The 16,278-nt window shown below is 36.3% G+C and overlaps 1 pseudogene; it reads right to left on the bottom strand.

The window, feature by feature from the left end:
* Positions 1 to 14,737: 14,737 nt before the first annotated feature.
* On the bottom strand, positions 14,738 to 14,940 carry LOC120773165 (annotated as a pseudogene).
* Between the last annotated feature and the right edge of the window lie 1,338 nt (positions 14,941 to 16,278).

The raw sequence follows: 16,278 nt of genomic DNA, 5'->3' as shown, positions 1-16,278 counted from the left end.
TTTCCACAATTTTTCATCTTATATTACAAATTGATGGCTAAGAAACATAACAAATCATATTTTTTCGATTTATCTCATTTTTATTTAATTAATTCATAAAAGAAATTCATGCAATCTTGTCATGCTGAACTTAATTGTTAATTTTCATTACTATTTTTGTATTTTACCGCTTAAGTCATTGTAATTATCGATCTTAGCGACACCTATATGGCAATATAAGTAAATATTATTCAAGGTTACGTCAATCTCTCCAACTTTGTTTATAGCAGGAACAGCCAAAAACGCTACTTACTACCTTCCTTTGCCTTCAAACTTTGTATAAAAAAGAAGTAAACACTGATCCAAAAAAAAAAAATTGACATTGAGCCAGGAAATTCAGACCAATTCTTATCAGTAGATCTGAGTGACTTTATTTCGAAAAAGTCAATGTCTATATTTCAAACATTCGATTTACCTACTGACTTCATTGACAAAAATGTGGAATCTTGGTCACAGGATGAAAGCTATCAAGAGAATCAGGAATTTTTTAAGCGTCTCAGCATGGTCAATGATGTAGCAGAAAGAGGTGTTGTTTTAATAGAGAAGTACAACAAATGTCTTACTAAAAATGAAGAACAATTGCAATATTTATTGCAAGTTGTTAAAAATCACCGACAAAAATTTCCCGATTGTAACAAAAAAGACTTTAGTTTAATTTTGAAATAAACAATATGTGGGAGATATGAAATAAAAAGTAATGCAATCGAAAAATTACTGAAAAATGGCTCTTATTAATTTACTTATTCCCGAGAGTCAGGAGCAAATAGGACACATTATTTTGTCAGGCAACGATTAAGGTTTCTAAGTCATCACTCACACAGAGTAGAGTTCAAAGTTTTGGTTAAAACTAAGTACTTAAAAAAATGATTTTATTAAACGATTATCGATATTTTGTGAAAATTCTATGGTTACATCGCTAAACACTCGATAAGTTTACGAAAAATATGATTTGTTATGTTTATTAGCCATCAATTTGTAATATAAGATGAAAAATTGTAGACATCATTTTTTATAATTTTTTGTTGGACTTTAACTACGAATTACTTTGAATGAGTTGACTCAGCCAAAAAATGTTCTAAACCTTTTTTGTAGATCCTTAAATTTCTTATAAGAATAAGTGTTGATCCTCACTTACCAATTATTTGTTTGTGTACATTAAAACTCCAAACAAAAAAAGCAAAATTTCCTGTGTTATTTATATGGGAAATCGAAAATGTCGATGAGGCACCTCTTAATATTAATATTAAGAGCTCAGGTTTTACCAGAACTTGTTTTTAGTCATGTCGGACGAGATTTTCATGGTAACTAAGAAAAAAAGAAAATTTTTTTTTGGCCCACCTTAGTATACATACTTGTATAATATTTATATAGGAAAATGCATCCTTTACAGTTTGTCATAGCAGAGTAATTTCAAAATAATGTTGCGGTCTTGAGTTAGCGCACATTTGACGAAGAGCTTTGTAAGACTCATTGTAGCCCGCGGCGGTATGGCGGTGCACCGAGCCTGATTTTCGCAGCTTAGTGGCCGCACCAAAATGTGAAAGACAAAAAAGGGAGCGTAAAATGAAGACGAAGTAGCAAAAAGAAGAAATGCAAAGACAAAAATATATATGAAAAAAGCGTGCTTGTTGAGGCATAAAACTTTTGCGAAGCAGTATGGCAATGGAACACGAAAATATACCGTTAATAGCACGTATGTTGTTTTAATGATTGCGGCTGGAGCCCCTAGACGCTGCATGCCACATGTGGCAGATAAGCGTAGAATAATTAGGCACCGTTTAAGCAAAAAGAACATGAAACATAAAGAATTTGTATAGAAAAATGGCAGTAAATTTGCACAAGAAAAATAGATAAAAAGAAGCGAAACAGAAATGAGGTTGCGATTTGGCGGAAAATAAAGAAAATACTTACGGGTGTACAACATTTTATAACAGCAGAAGCCAGCATGTTTGCGGTTAATCAAATTTTTTGGCGCTCAGGTGAATTAGCAGGAAGTAAAAAAGAAAACAGAAATAAATACTATGGATATAACAAATATGCATGTAAATATGTATTGAGTTCTACAACGACAACTGTAATTGCCGCGTTAGTTGCTTGAAACGCTTTGCTGAGAGTCGTCGATTTTTAGCAAGATTCCCCTTTATCAGATTGTAAGGAATTTCGTATTTCCATATTTATGTAGCAATGAAGAACACAATTTCCACCTCTTCACCCAAGCATTATGAAGATCCGAAACTTTGTGAAGCTCAGCAGTTTCCGGAATATTCACTTCTAAAAGCAGGTTCTTTTCTTTAGCAGACATTTTCCCAAGCAAATATAAAACTGCAAAGTGAAAATCCAAAGGATGGTATTAAGGCTGAATACTTAGAAGCCCAAAATTTTGGCAATTTTGCAATTGGCGTTGATTCAATTGCTATGATTTGAATAAAAAGAGACATTCAAAATGATTCTTTGATTCTGTTCGGAAGTACGGACATTTGTTTTTAAACTACTGATTCAGCTATATCCATGATATTAAGTTAATTTCCTCTTATCTTGTCAAGCTAAGGTACAAAATTAGTATTCTCCCATAACATCAAAGTTTTTTATTCCGAAAAAGATGGTTGGAATAACCGGAGATGGTCCGCCTCAGTTAGAGAATGTCCAAATCTCTGTTCTCAAAATATTCAGCTAGCACTTTCTGATATATAAAAATAATATTCCCACATATAGAAGGTTTCGAGCTAATGACCGCTTTGCAAGTAGCTCTGACTGACTATACTTTCAGGCTGGCTTATATCTTTGTGGACTTTCGATTTCGCCAGGATGTTTCGATTGATAAAATTCTGCAATCGTAATAAGATAATATAAGACGGAAAGCTTCCATCGACTATGTAACTAATAATTGGAAGATAATTTCGATAATAATTCCAGCCAAGCCATAGTCTTCATCTCCACAAAGTTGAAGCGGCTTTCGATGTTGGGGACAACACCCAGGACTCTTTTCTCATCATAAGTATCTCACTATATACACTCTGATCTTTGGGTTTCACATGTATATGTATTTATTAAAATATATATTGGTTATAACATTTCTTTAAAATACCAGACGTCTCAAGTCCAATAATGCTTTTAGTAAGCCTGGAATTGACACTTACTGCGAGGCATCAGTTATTACAAAGTGTGGGCTGAGCCAAAACGGTAAGGCACAATAGTTCCCACGGCAGTCGTGTCTATGTAAAAGGAATGGACTCGGATTTTTATCCGGCCAAGGACTTGGCAGAATTCTGTCGCTATAACAACAATAACAACGTTAAGACACGGAACACTTACCGATGATCATGATGATATAGGAACATTATATAAGTGGTTGTAGCCGAGTATAGGTTTCTTTGTCAGATACAGATCATAGTCCGTTGGTTTATGTAGAACCGCTAGTAGTTGGAGTAGGCTAAAAAATAACGGCTGGTGCTTTCCTTCACTATATATAAAAAAAACTTACGGTTGGTCTGATTTTTATTTGATAATTAGATAATTCTAAAATCAAACATACTGAGTTTCGTTCGGAAAAGCCTTTTTTTAGTGGTGCTTCATAGCCCAAGCTGCAGGGATAGATCTCTCAGGGGCTTAAACCAAATAGCGTTTAATTGCCAACCGAATTTTATACTTAAAACTTTAAGGCTCTACACAAAGAAATATTAGTGTTTATAATGATGAGTATCGGCAAAGAAATGATATTTCGATACTATCTTTAGCCCATTGCTATAGTCTTCTCTTCGAATATATAGAAAATTTGGTCACCCTGACTCTAATGATTAAGCCAATTTTAGTCTCGCTATCAAATATAAACAGCAATATGAACAGCTTCAAGCTTAGATTCGCACCGAAATTCTAAAACTTGAACAGAAGTTAGTTTGAGATGACATTAAAGTTTATCGAAAAATTCAATATCCACTGCCAATTAGAGGGTGTAACAGTCAAAAGCCGAAAAGAAAATGCCAACCTTCTTTACTTTTAGAGAGTTTGGCATTATATAATCATAACTGAATGAATTCCTTTGAAGACACAAAAGAAAAAAAACTACAATTGAATAAATTACTCATACTGCGAATGGCATGAAAACGATTAACCCTTTTCATGTTGTGCGACTAAAAAGAATGGCAAAAAAAGTATAGAACAAATCAGTTAAGCCCAGAGCGATTTGAGTGAACTCAGCAAATGAATGATAGCCATCAGTTATGAAGATATTGCGCATGAATACAAGCACAAAGGCAATCGGCATGAAACACCCACTTCATGCGGTCTTCCGTTACACACCAAGAAATATACCCACACACACACTCACAGGCTTTCGAGAACTATCAACGTTAACGCTTAATTGCCAACAATTCAGAGCAAAGGCGGAGAAGCTAAAATGCAAAGTCCATTGCACGGCTTTCAGTGTGTGTGAGATAAAATTGATTGTTTCTGCTTTTCAAAAATAGGTTTGTATTAGTGCATAGCACGTAACGGTGCTTCGCTAAGCGCCTCTTAATTGCAAACGCTTGTAGGATACACCCAGTCGGTCGGCCACAGCAGCCAGCGAGCTGTTATGACGTCGCCTTGGCCGTCGAACCGAGTCATGTCATTTGCCAAGCAATGCAGAAACCAAATCCTCACTGAGGTGACAACAGAAGAGTTTTTATTTTATGGTAGAATGTCGGATGCGGCAAGAAGAGAGTGCAGATACAGTTATACAGTGGTTAAATTCAGAACATAATTTTGTTTATATGAGTACGTCGATCTCTAGAGGTATGAGTCTCTTATACAAACAAAGAAATTGGAACTTAGCAGAAGATCAGATCAAGTCTTTCATTTTACTGAAGTCTACCACGGCTTTTTAACAGGTGATCCAATTAGAGGTACTTTTTTCGTTTATTTTACGTTTTGGTCAGTCGATTGGGCACCAAGATCGTGTGATATCACACCGTTAGAATCTTTCCTGTTGGGATATGTAAAGTCTAAAGTCTATGCAGACAATCCCGCTTCGATTCGTCCCTTGGACGCTTGTCATTCGCCAGTTACCAGCTGAAATGCTCGAACGAGTCATTGAAAATGGAACTCAACGGTTAGATCATTTGAGACGGAGCCACGGCCAACATCTGAAAGAGATAATCTTCAAAAAATAATAATTCCCCATTAAATTAGAAGTTAATGTGTTCTTTTTTTTCAAAAAAATAAAGGACCCCAAAATGGATCATCCCTTATTATGCGATCTCTGAATTCACAAGTTTTTCAAATACTCGAATAGGAAAACATTAAAATTCAATTTCGACTTTGTTTTGCAGAATTTAAAAGTGTCGGCATCTCAGTTCTGTTGTAAATCTTTCTTGGAACTTTGAATTTTGTGCCATCCAAAACCCATTAAAATATTGAGGTTTAAGCTGATACCATCTCTGTCTCGGTTTTATCTATGTGATCCGAATTTCCTCAATTAATCAAATAGGAAAATTCAAAAATTTAAATTAGGCTTTTTTTGAGATTTTATAAGTCTCGTGATCCAATATTTTTAGGTATTTCTTGGAACTAGTAAGGTCTTCTAGAAACGAAACTTGTATTCATCCAGAAACTTCTGAAAATATATAAGTCAGAGTTGGAAATAACACTGTAAGCCTCATGTTAATAATAATAGTTGGAATGTAATTCCGAGCACGAAAACAATACAAGTATGTTTACCATTTCGGAAGCAACTGTGTCTCGCAAGGATTCTCAAAAGCATGGAAGTGCGTATAGCGAGCTCTGGTCTTATAAACCTCCCTGGCGATTTGAATGCATACACAATCTCGAGGCTAGAACTCTTGGCACACCAAATGTCCTCACTTCATGTATATGTATATATAGAAGTTTATCTGAGCACAGACTGCTGTCTAGGTACTGGTAAAGAGTTATATACATATATGTGACCTGCTCTACGAAAAGGGAAAAGGGAGCTAACGTGCGAAAATTAGTTTCCTGGGAAACAGCTGTTAAAATCTCATCTTCCATCCGAATCAACTAAAAAGTGAAAATTGATTTTTTGACACCTAAGCCCCCTTTCCGTAGACCAGGTCACATCTATATATATATATATATATATATATATATATAGAGGAGTCCGCATATTTACTTGCGAGCTAACCAAATTCGCTGCTCTGTTGACTAATATTTGCCTTCACAACTCGTTTGGTTTATCGCTATGTACACATCCAATTACAGCCTTTAACTGTAAAATGGTTTCGATGTCCTTTGACAGTCTGCGAAAAGGATGTTAAACGGCATTACCTTCAACACTAGTTGACGGAGATTTCTTTTTACTATTTTTTTCTCATCTAACTTCACTTTTTTGTGTTTTGCTCTTTCTGCAACTTCCGTTTTTTGTTTGTAATTGAGTTGAGCTTCCTGTTTGCATTTTTTTCTACGATTTTCCCCTTGAGTGAATATTCTTCTACACTTTTACCATTACCATTATTATTACGTTGCGTGTTAAAGATAGGATAAACTGATTTGGGTCAGCAGTGAAGCTTGTAAAGCGTTTAGCCACGCAAAGATAGGCGCATGAGAGAATAGTACTACAAAGCAAATAAAACCCGGGATTATTGTGAGTCTAAGGTAACGGACGCGTGTGCACAGGAAGTCGCCACAAGATTATCCGAAGCTATATTTTGTGTTTTCTTTAGTTTTAAAATGGTTTACTGGTCAATCGAAAATAATTAGAAAGACAAAAAATGTCATAGATTTAAGTATAACAAGTGGTAACTGTTAGTCTATGGATGCACTTATAATTAAATTGCTGCTATATTTCTTCTACCGCCAACGAGGTAATAGCCGACTTTTCATTGGGTACTGTTTACGTAGCGGGTCTCAAACTCAGCCCACAGTCGTCGCGAGCGAGGGTTCGCACACCTCACTATAACTCCTCTTCAAACGGATATGATTTTGACTACCCAAAGAATACTTGGTCTAAGACCGGAAGTCGTGAGCTGTTTGAGCCATATGTAAACGAATCGTTTCCGGCCACTCCCAGGTGAATGGCGCTCAGAGAACTTTCCACATTTGTTTGAACTTCTACACGTGACTCCATCCTACTGATAAAGTGAGCTATAGCTTTATTTCTTCAAGTAGATAGCTTCAGATAGGTAATTCTTAGATATAACTAAGAGCATAATAAAGCCTTTTCTTCGTCCAATTGGTAAAGGAGCTCACATGAGTGAATTTAAGAGCTCAGTTCGTGCAACTGAAAATAAATAAGTCAGCCCAATGGAATGGAAAACTCCTGCAACTTTGATTAACTCGCGAAAGACTTATATATGTTGCAATTTCGCTACTTCAGGAAACCTTTTCAACTTAAATAATCTTTGCATGAAAGAACTCTAAACCCTAGAAGACTCTTCACAAAAATCTTAAACACAAAGTTTTCTTTTTCCTTGAGCGGATTTTTGGAGGTTCCTGAAAACACTATTGAAAGCCAAAAGCTGCCTTTACCATCACGTCTAGAATTGAAGCAAAGAGCTAGACTGTCTATAGACTTTTCATTGGCATCTGCTAGGCGACGTGGTAACCGGATATTGATTCAGTGAATTTTTCAATATTATAATATAGCTAATGGTTCTGAGCTCCACGATATTCACCATACTTGGCCAAACTTCTAGAGTATTTTCAATTTTAATCAAGCAAATGATAATACGCCGTTCAGACAGCTATTTTGATATTTTTAATTGGATAAGTAAAAACTTTTCTCGATTTTGTTCGGGACTTTCATCTTATCTAAAATTTAATTTTTATAAGGGTATGGAGGTGCTCTCCCGACTTGACTAATTTTAGAAGAACCTATGGCCCAAAAATGTATAGTTGTTGTTGTAACGGGTATCTCCCTATTAAGATGGTAAAGATTAGAGAAGTTGTCATCGACGTCATCCAACGGTAGGCTTCGGAAATGTGCTGTTTCGACGGAGTCGGACCATAAAGAGAAGGATGTCAGATGTGTAGGGGTTGTCAGGGCATGCAAAGAGGTGGTTAGTGTAATGTGTCAGCGTTGTGATGCGCAGAATTCCTAGGTTTGGATCAAAACACCGTCGCATATTGACAAAACGACTAGAGCATACCACTGATTCATTACGGAGGCTAATATCAATTCTCGCTAATTCGCCGGTTTCATACAAAGTATGGCAACTAATATGTTTCACGTTAGTCTAGCAGAACCTAAACAGCAAAGCGGAAAGTCTCTGGAAGTGGTCACTACATCTTCCTCATTGCAGCTTCGACAGGTTGCGTCCTCCAAAATCTCTAATCTCACCGTAAGAGTGCCAATGGGACAGTGTCCAGTTGGGACAACTATAATTGCGGTGATGCGAGCTTTGCCAGGAGCTCGCAGTTTAATGAACCATTTACGTTTCAATGTGGGCCTGAAACAATCACACAAGTGCTAGTTGCTGATCTCGCGCGAATCCATATGCAGCTCCAACTAAGAAGTACACGGAGTCAGGGAAACTCCTAATCGATCCCATTCTGATTCAGTTTTGATATGGGTGCCTTTTCGTGCAAGCATTACAATTTCCGACGGATTTTCTGATTTCTACTACGATATTTTTTTTTTTGTTTTTTGAAAAACAAAGCTTTGAGTTCACAGTCAAGAAAGACACTACAGTGGCAGAAGAGTTGATTGAGACCTCTCGCCAGGATACTCCCCTTCCGAACCTTTCCCGATTACTATCACTATTATTATATCGTTTAGCCACAAATTGGTAATGGTCTCATTACATATAATACATATACATATATGAATGAATGTGTCTGTGGACATGACTCAGTATTTGCCGAATGACATTAATCACAAAGTGTGAACAGCTGCTTCGGACATTAATTTGTAGCCTAAGCATCCGGAAGGCGCTGGAATGGCAATAAATATTTCCTAAACTAAAAGAAAAGAGAAAAAAGTTTACGATTTTACTGTATATGTACATGTATATGACCGTTATTTCCTTAGTTGTTTTTTACCTGTTTAAGGTGTTAATGCTTTTGTCCACAAAACTAAGCTGGAGTATTTTCATCCATTTGGACGATATGACCTAGCCAAAGTAGCCGCTGTCTCTTATTCGCTGAACTATGTCAATATCGTCGTATATCTCGTATAGCTCATTCTTCCTTCGAAGGCGGTATTCGCCATGCGCAGAGGACTTTGAATTTTCCGCAGAACATTTCTCTCTAAAACCCGTAACGCCGACTTGTCAAATGTTGTCATCGTTCATGCTCGCCTTCAAACGTATTTTTTTTGGTTGCCCAGAGGATTCTTGGTCTACGACCGGAAGTCGTGAGCTACTTGAGCTATATGGGGACATTTCCAAGTGAATGGCGCTCAGAGAACTTTCTTCATTTGCGTAAACTCTATGTTACTATGTTAAGGATAGACAAATTCAAATTTCGATATTACGAACATTCTATCAGAAATACTTATTTATATACATTAAACTTATCTTTTTCGCTATAACGTCAAGTGAATCGGATTGTTAAAGTGCTTAATGCGCTCATCTACTTCTACATTGTTTTGACTGTTTCTCTTACTTACACTTTCAGCAATTTGTGTTGGAATAGCTTTCGAATAACGGTAATCAATAGTTTATTGATATCATTACTTTTCTTCGCACATTGTAAGTCAGTATATCTGCGTTGTCTTTGCATTTTCTACATCATTTATTATGTTCACACTTGCAGTTACTGGCACGTTCCCTTACACATCCGAGTACAAACACGTGCCACTTAGCCAAAACACATAGCAACTTCGTGGTCGTTTGTGGACATAAAAGTTGATCTGTGCTATTACTGGACCGCCAATTGACCTTTAGAGATATTCAGAGATATTGTAGACGGGGTATTTTGATAAGGACTAATGCATGTCGGTATAATACTTATGGCGTGAAAAATGGTCAAATTAGGACAAATTATTGGGTCAAGTTGAGCTAGACTTGTTAATATAAAGCTGAGTATACAGAAAATAAAGTGCAGGAAGGTATTCAACCGCATAAAATATGTTTCATCAAATCTTATACTCTCAGCAGAAATATTCACATGCGAATTACTATTGCTGAGTTCATTATATAAGCCTAAACTCTGAGCTACTGATATTAAATCCTTTGAACTTTATTAAATAATGCTTCTGTATTTCGACAAGGATCAGTCTAATTTGATTTTGGATCATCTATACCATTCCTGAACAGCATATATATAATCTAAAAGATCTTTATATAAGTCTTTAAGGTAGGTATCAGTAATCTGTGTGTAGAATCTGATGTATTCTCTAAAATGGATGGCAACCGTCAAAGAAATCGATTAGACCCGATCTGTAATTTTAATAAACTGGATGAATATAAATGAATAGCATAAAAGGCTTTAAGATTCACATTCCACATTTATATCCTGTTGTTGTTCTATTTATATCAGCTAATCTATTTATACGGCTCAAAAGATCAATTCAGTTGCTGCGTGTTCTTCATTAGAAGAAAGATGGAAAATAATTGAGATTATCCACTGCCACTTATCGTCTCTTGTGCCCCCTCTCATTTCATATATGGTCACAAAGATCCAGAACTCTGAACAATTCCAGAACTTGATGTGCGCATTTGATGTGATGTGATCCCTGCCCACGTAGGTTGATCCAAGGGCTTTCAGCTTGCTCCTGCAAATTGCTGGGTAATCTAGATTTAAGTGTTCTGGAGTTTCCGGTTCCATGTAGCAAAAACGGCAGTTTGCGAAAGAGATTATGCCCATGTTGAACAATTGTTTTTAAGCCTTTGTCTCGGTGGAGGTTAATCAATCCTTAAACCTTGTTTGGTTGTAACCTCCTAATAGTAACTTGCCGTAGCGTATTCCTGCTGCCTGCTGCTAGTGCTGTTCTTTCACAATTATCTCCTCCCTGCGAAGCAACTCCTTTATGGCGTGGGAACCAACCGCAATGCATTGTTCTGGCCCCTTCCTTCTGGAAGCCTATGCAGAGCGGGCTGGTTCGTCGACCAGCTCATTGCTGGCTACCACTTTATACCCCTGCATCCAGATCAGATTTACACGGTTGCAAACTGACTTTCAATACACTCTCCCACTAGTAGCGATTTGACTTCATAATCGTCCGCGTTACTGCTGAGAGTAACTTTAAACTTCTTTGTGAAGTTTACCCTGTTCGCATTGCTGTCTCTTGGAAGAAGGGCTTCTTTTTCTAAGGCTATCATATGTTGGAACGACACTACTTTCCCTTTGCTAAGCCCCTCTGCTGATATGAGCAGCGTGGTATTCTTCGTTGTATTCTTCATTATGAACTAAGATTGAAGTTCAGCTACCAAAAGAAACCTCATAGCTGAGCACTAAGCGAACGTAGTCGGCTAATCTGTATATTCGAATATACTCAGCGTATCCAGTAACAATAATTGAAAAAGTACTGCCAAAAATTAGGACTCATTTAGATTTCAATGAAGCTTTCAAGCTTGTTGAAGTTCTTGCCGTTTATGGTGAAACTTTGCAAAGCCCTTTCTAAACTCTAAATTCAACTTCGCTTTCGGTTTGTTACACAAAATATTAGTGTGAACTATATAAGGCTGGTAAGGCTTACGTTTGAGCTTTTATGAGAAATCGAAAGCGGTTAGCGCTGCTTCTTTAGTTTTCTCCCTTTCCACTTGTAATTTTTTTCTTCACAGCACCAATATACGGATCAATTCGTCACCACCATCACCGTATTGTAAGCAAAAGCATCAAAATATCACCATAAAAGAAAAGCTGAAGTCACCTATCTATCTAAAAGAGAAACGCTTGTACATGTGCGAACATATGTAATTAGACTGTGTTTCGTCCAAAAACGACAAATTTTACTATTTCCTCTCTTTCTATTTCGCATTTAATCTACTTTTTGTGGTCTGCTTTACTTAGCATTTCGGTACGTCTTTGCTTTGCTTATCTGACGCCGTATGGTATTCATGTCTCAAGCTGGTTGCTTTATGTAGACTTCCTTGTGTATCTGTTTATTTCGCTCTCAGTGTATGTTATTAGCTTTGTTGTATTTCATTATTTAGCTGTCAGGCTAGATTTGGTCGCGATAAGTAAATTTGCTTAGGCAGACGTATAAGTCAAGTACTCCATCCGGTATCGCAAAGGACCAAAACTGGTTTACGCGAGGTGGCTCACTGACCTACCAGATTAACCTAACCTAATCTATTAATATTAATTAAGTTTTATTTTATTTTAACCATTAAATCATCAAGCGTCAATTCGTCGCAGCAGACATAGTGAACACAACTACATATATAGACACGCTTATATGTAACCCGCATGTGGAAGCATTCACCATTGAATTGCGGTATTATCCAATGACTGCTTCGGTAACAAGATGACAATTTATCGATTCGTGTATTAGCCAAATATTTCACACACACATACTTCAAGTAGTATCAGTCAAATACACATACATCTTTATATTCAATAGCTTACCACATATAAGCTGTTACAATCATATTAAAATATATTTTTGCTTCTGTAATTGTATCACTTATCACTTGTATCACTTAACGAAGGATAGTCCTTCCAAAATATTCGCATTTATGCGCTTAATTTATATTTTCATTAAATTAACTTTTGCAAAGTGCTTAAAACTGTAAATATTTTCTTTCAATATATGTGCATGCACTTATCCAACTGAAGGCAGTCAATCGTGTGTCTGGTTTTAGTTAAATGATTTCCCTTTTGGGTTAACTAATTTTCGGCGGCACCTAGATCCACTGTATTGATTTCTTTCAAACTTTGTATTCTGCTTATAATGAAAAAAACTCGATATTTCAAATTTTTTTCAGATTTTTACATTGAGCCGTTTAGCCGTTTCAATTTCATATTACACTTCATACTAAATAAAAAAAAAGACACATGTCAGAAGTGAGTTTTGATAAAAAATTTTGAAAGTTCAATATCTCAGCTTCATATTTTTGTGACAATTTTGACAACGACGGGGCTTCTCTAATTTGTCAATATCATGTCCATGATTCATTTTCACATTATTGTTTTAATCAAATGTGTAGTCTAGCCAGTCGAGTTCCTTCTTCTAAGATGATGAGACGTCAGGAAGTTTAACCTTATTCGTACGATTGTCACGAATAGTTCCGGCAGCATCATATCCCAAAGATGTGAGTTGACTCATCATTTTATGGAAAGTGAAGAAGTTGTCAAACCGAACACAATGTTCACGTGGATCGTCAAGTTGTTTCAATAAACGACCATTTCACCTAAGCCGCAGTTTTTGTATTCGGGTTTTCGATTCTCATTTACATCGCTGTACGTAATGAACGAATACTGTTTTATTGTCGATTTTTACTCAATAACGAAATACATCATTACCGCTCAGGACATACCGGCGAATCACACTGGAAGACCTGTTCGGTTTAACTGCCTGCCTGGAAGGGTTCCTTTTTATATTCGTGACCCAATAAGCTTCTGGAAACGTCCATTACAGAAATATCTAGAAAAAAGCTATTGCATTTTCCATGACGTTGAAATAAATATTCAGTCGATTATTTTCAAGATTGTTTTCTCTTTTCTCCGATTTCCGAAAAGTACCCAGAAATTGTAAATAAAACGCAAAATCTTTTATAAATCATCAATATTTATGTTGTCGCCTTTAAAGTAATCCTCACCATATGTTGTACACTATGCCAACGATTTTTCCAGTCCTCGAAACACTCTTCATAAGCACTTTTTGGGATGGCCTTCACACCAATCACACCAAAAAAAATCTGGTGAATACGGTGGTCGATCGATGGTGTTCATTACGTGTTTGGATTCATAAATCCGTGAATTGTTGTTCCACAATTTTGGTTGTTTTCAACGGATGTGCTCACCCAAAGACTTCAATACGGCAAAATAAACCTTGGTTTTTGAGTGACTTTGCCGTGGTTTTTTTTATTTCGGCTCGTTTTTTCCCTCTACTCCGATGATTGTTAACTTGTTTGCATGTTAAACTCATAAACCCATGTCGCATACAGAAATATATTTACGGTACCCTTTTTGAAAAAAATTCGGTTTTACCGGGACGAGTCGAGCAAGAACGTGTTTTTACCTAAAATATCTACCAAAATCATTCAAACGAACAAGGACTAGCTAGGGATGCTATCTGACGATTTTCAGGCACCATGTTCTTCACTTTTTAATATTTTCTTCAGATGCAGAGGTCGAAGGTCGTCCAGAAGGAGACACATACATATGCGTACCCATATGAATATGTCACCCACAAAAAATTGATCTTCACAAGACAATATGGCAGCCAAATTTGCGAAGAACAAGTGTAGTACATTTTACAACAAAAACGATTTCATTCATGAACGCAGGCGCAAATTCCACAAGCGATCTCGCTTAATTCATAAAAACAGAGGCCGTAACATATCCCCGAGCATGCCTTTGCCAACAAATCGTCTTTTCGCGACGATGGAAAAAGCCAAAAATCATAAATTGTACAACTTTCTGGTGCTTCTCGCAAAAATCTGCGTAGAAATTTATTGCTACGATCATATGTATAAATGACATACGAAATAATGTATTTAGCGCATATTTCTAAAGGCGAAGCTGCATTAATTTCTTTGAAGAAATGAAAGGAATGAATGATCCTGAGAAGTATAGTCTTAACTTTTCAACGGCCAACGCAGAGCATTTCAACCAAAAGGAACTTCTATTCATTAAAATCACCACTCAGAAGTCGTTTTATCCGTTGTAAGCGAACGATTTTCGAAGAAACATCATTTCTAATACGCCACAAGACAAAATTAGAAATGGACTTCTTAAACCTCACGCTGTCAGATAAAACGATATATCTCGTCATCGCGGGTCGATTTCCAAAAAATGTAAATGAAGACTAACTACAGAAATAATCCTGTAAAGTATAGCCTTAATTTTTCAACGGCCAACGCAGGGTATTTCAATAAAAGGGCACATAAAATAGTTGAAAATTCGCAGAAATCAAAAACAAAGGAAAAAAAAAGGAGTATAACTTCAATAATGAACAAGCATACAAACATACATATGCGCAGCAGCAGCAAGGAAAGAGGTAACAATCGGCGATGCATTGTATATTTCTTTCGTGCATAACCAAACCATAATTAGAACAACGCAATTCAAGTGTCAATGGTGGTGTTGGTGGTAAGCGCTTCAAAAGTTACGACGAGCTCGTAGATTCGAATGCCAACAGAATTTATTTTTAATTGAATATGTCACCAACCAAAAATTGAAACATTGTTCTACAAAAACAACAACATCATAAGCATGGCAACATTGTGTTGTTGGTAGAAAAGCCGAGCTGTGCCGCTCGCTTGCTGCTCGAACATCTTCGCAGACAAGGTTGCGTAGATTCATATTGAGCAAGGTTGCGCAACCTGAATCTATCGCAACCTTTTCCGAACTCGTATAAGAAGTATAACTTCAAAAATATTTTATTTGAAATAGAAAATTTAAACATTTTTTTCTGTACCATATTTTTATCCATTTCATAAATCGCTACGCTCTACTGAGATATACCGACGTTAACAGCTGCTGTAAGGAAACTAGTAGACAGATCGCGCTCATGTTTGGCTTAGTAATTAGGGACAGTCCTGCTAACTTAGTAAAATACATTTCTTCGAAATAGCATTTACACTGGAAATTTAAACTACAATTTGACAATATTTGAAATACTATAAGTTTTTTTAAATTTCAGAAATTGTTTTATAATTATTCATAAAAAGTTTGATTCAACCGGTCAGTTTCGATACCTGATATGATATACGAGGTTTGATCAAAAAGTGAGGCGAATTTTGTATTTCTTAAAAAAAGTGTTTATTTATTCATGAATATCTATCGCCTTTAAAGTAATCAACACCGATTTATATTTTCGTTTTTTTTTTGAACCCTCAAAGCACCTAAAAATGTATGTTTTGTGATCCTCCTTAGACGTAGTTCTTATTTCATAAAACTGCTCGCCGTTCTTTCATGGGCCTTTTCAGCTTTAGTAACAAGAAAAGTCACAGGTGCGAGATGTGGTGAATAACACAGGGAGTAAAATATAAGTCTGCAACTAATTTAATCCATGACCTATAGGAAAAGTTAAAAAGATACAAATTTGATTGGATATATTATAGATATTCATGCTTTCTTCGAAAATTTAATGTTGAATTCTTTCGCAACACTTTTAAAATAAAACTTTGCCAATAACTGAAGGCATTTCCCGGCTTTGATACTTGCAAGTTGCAACAA

Source organism: Bactrocera tryoni, chromosome 3 (genome assembly GCF_016617805.1).
Source record: "Bactrocera tryoni isolate S06 chromosome 3, CSIRO_BtryS06_freeze2, whole genome shotgun sequence".
Classification (NCBI taxonomy): domain Eukaryota; kingdom Metazoa; phylum Arthropoda; class Insecta; order Diptera; family Tephritidae; genus Bactrocera; species Bactrocera tryoni.
This window is presented reverse-complemented; position numbering and strand designations above follow the sequence as displayed.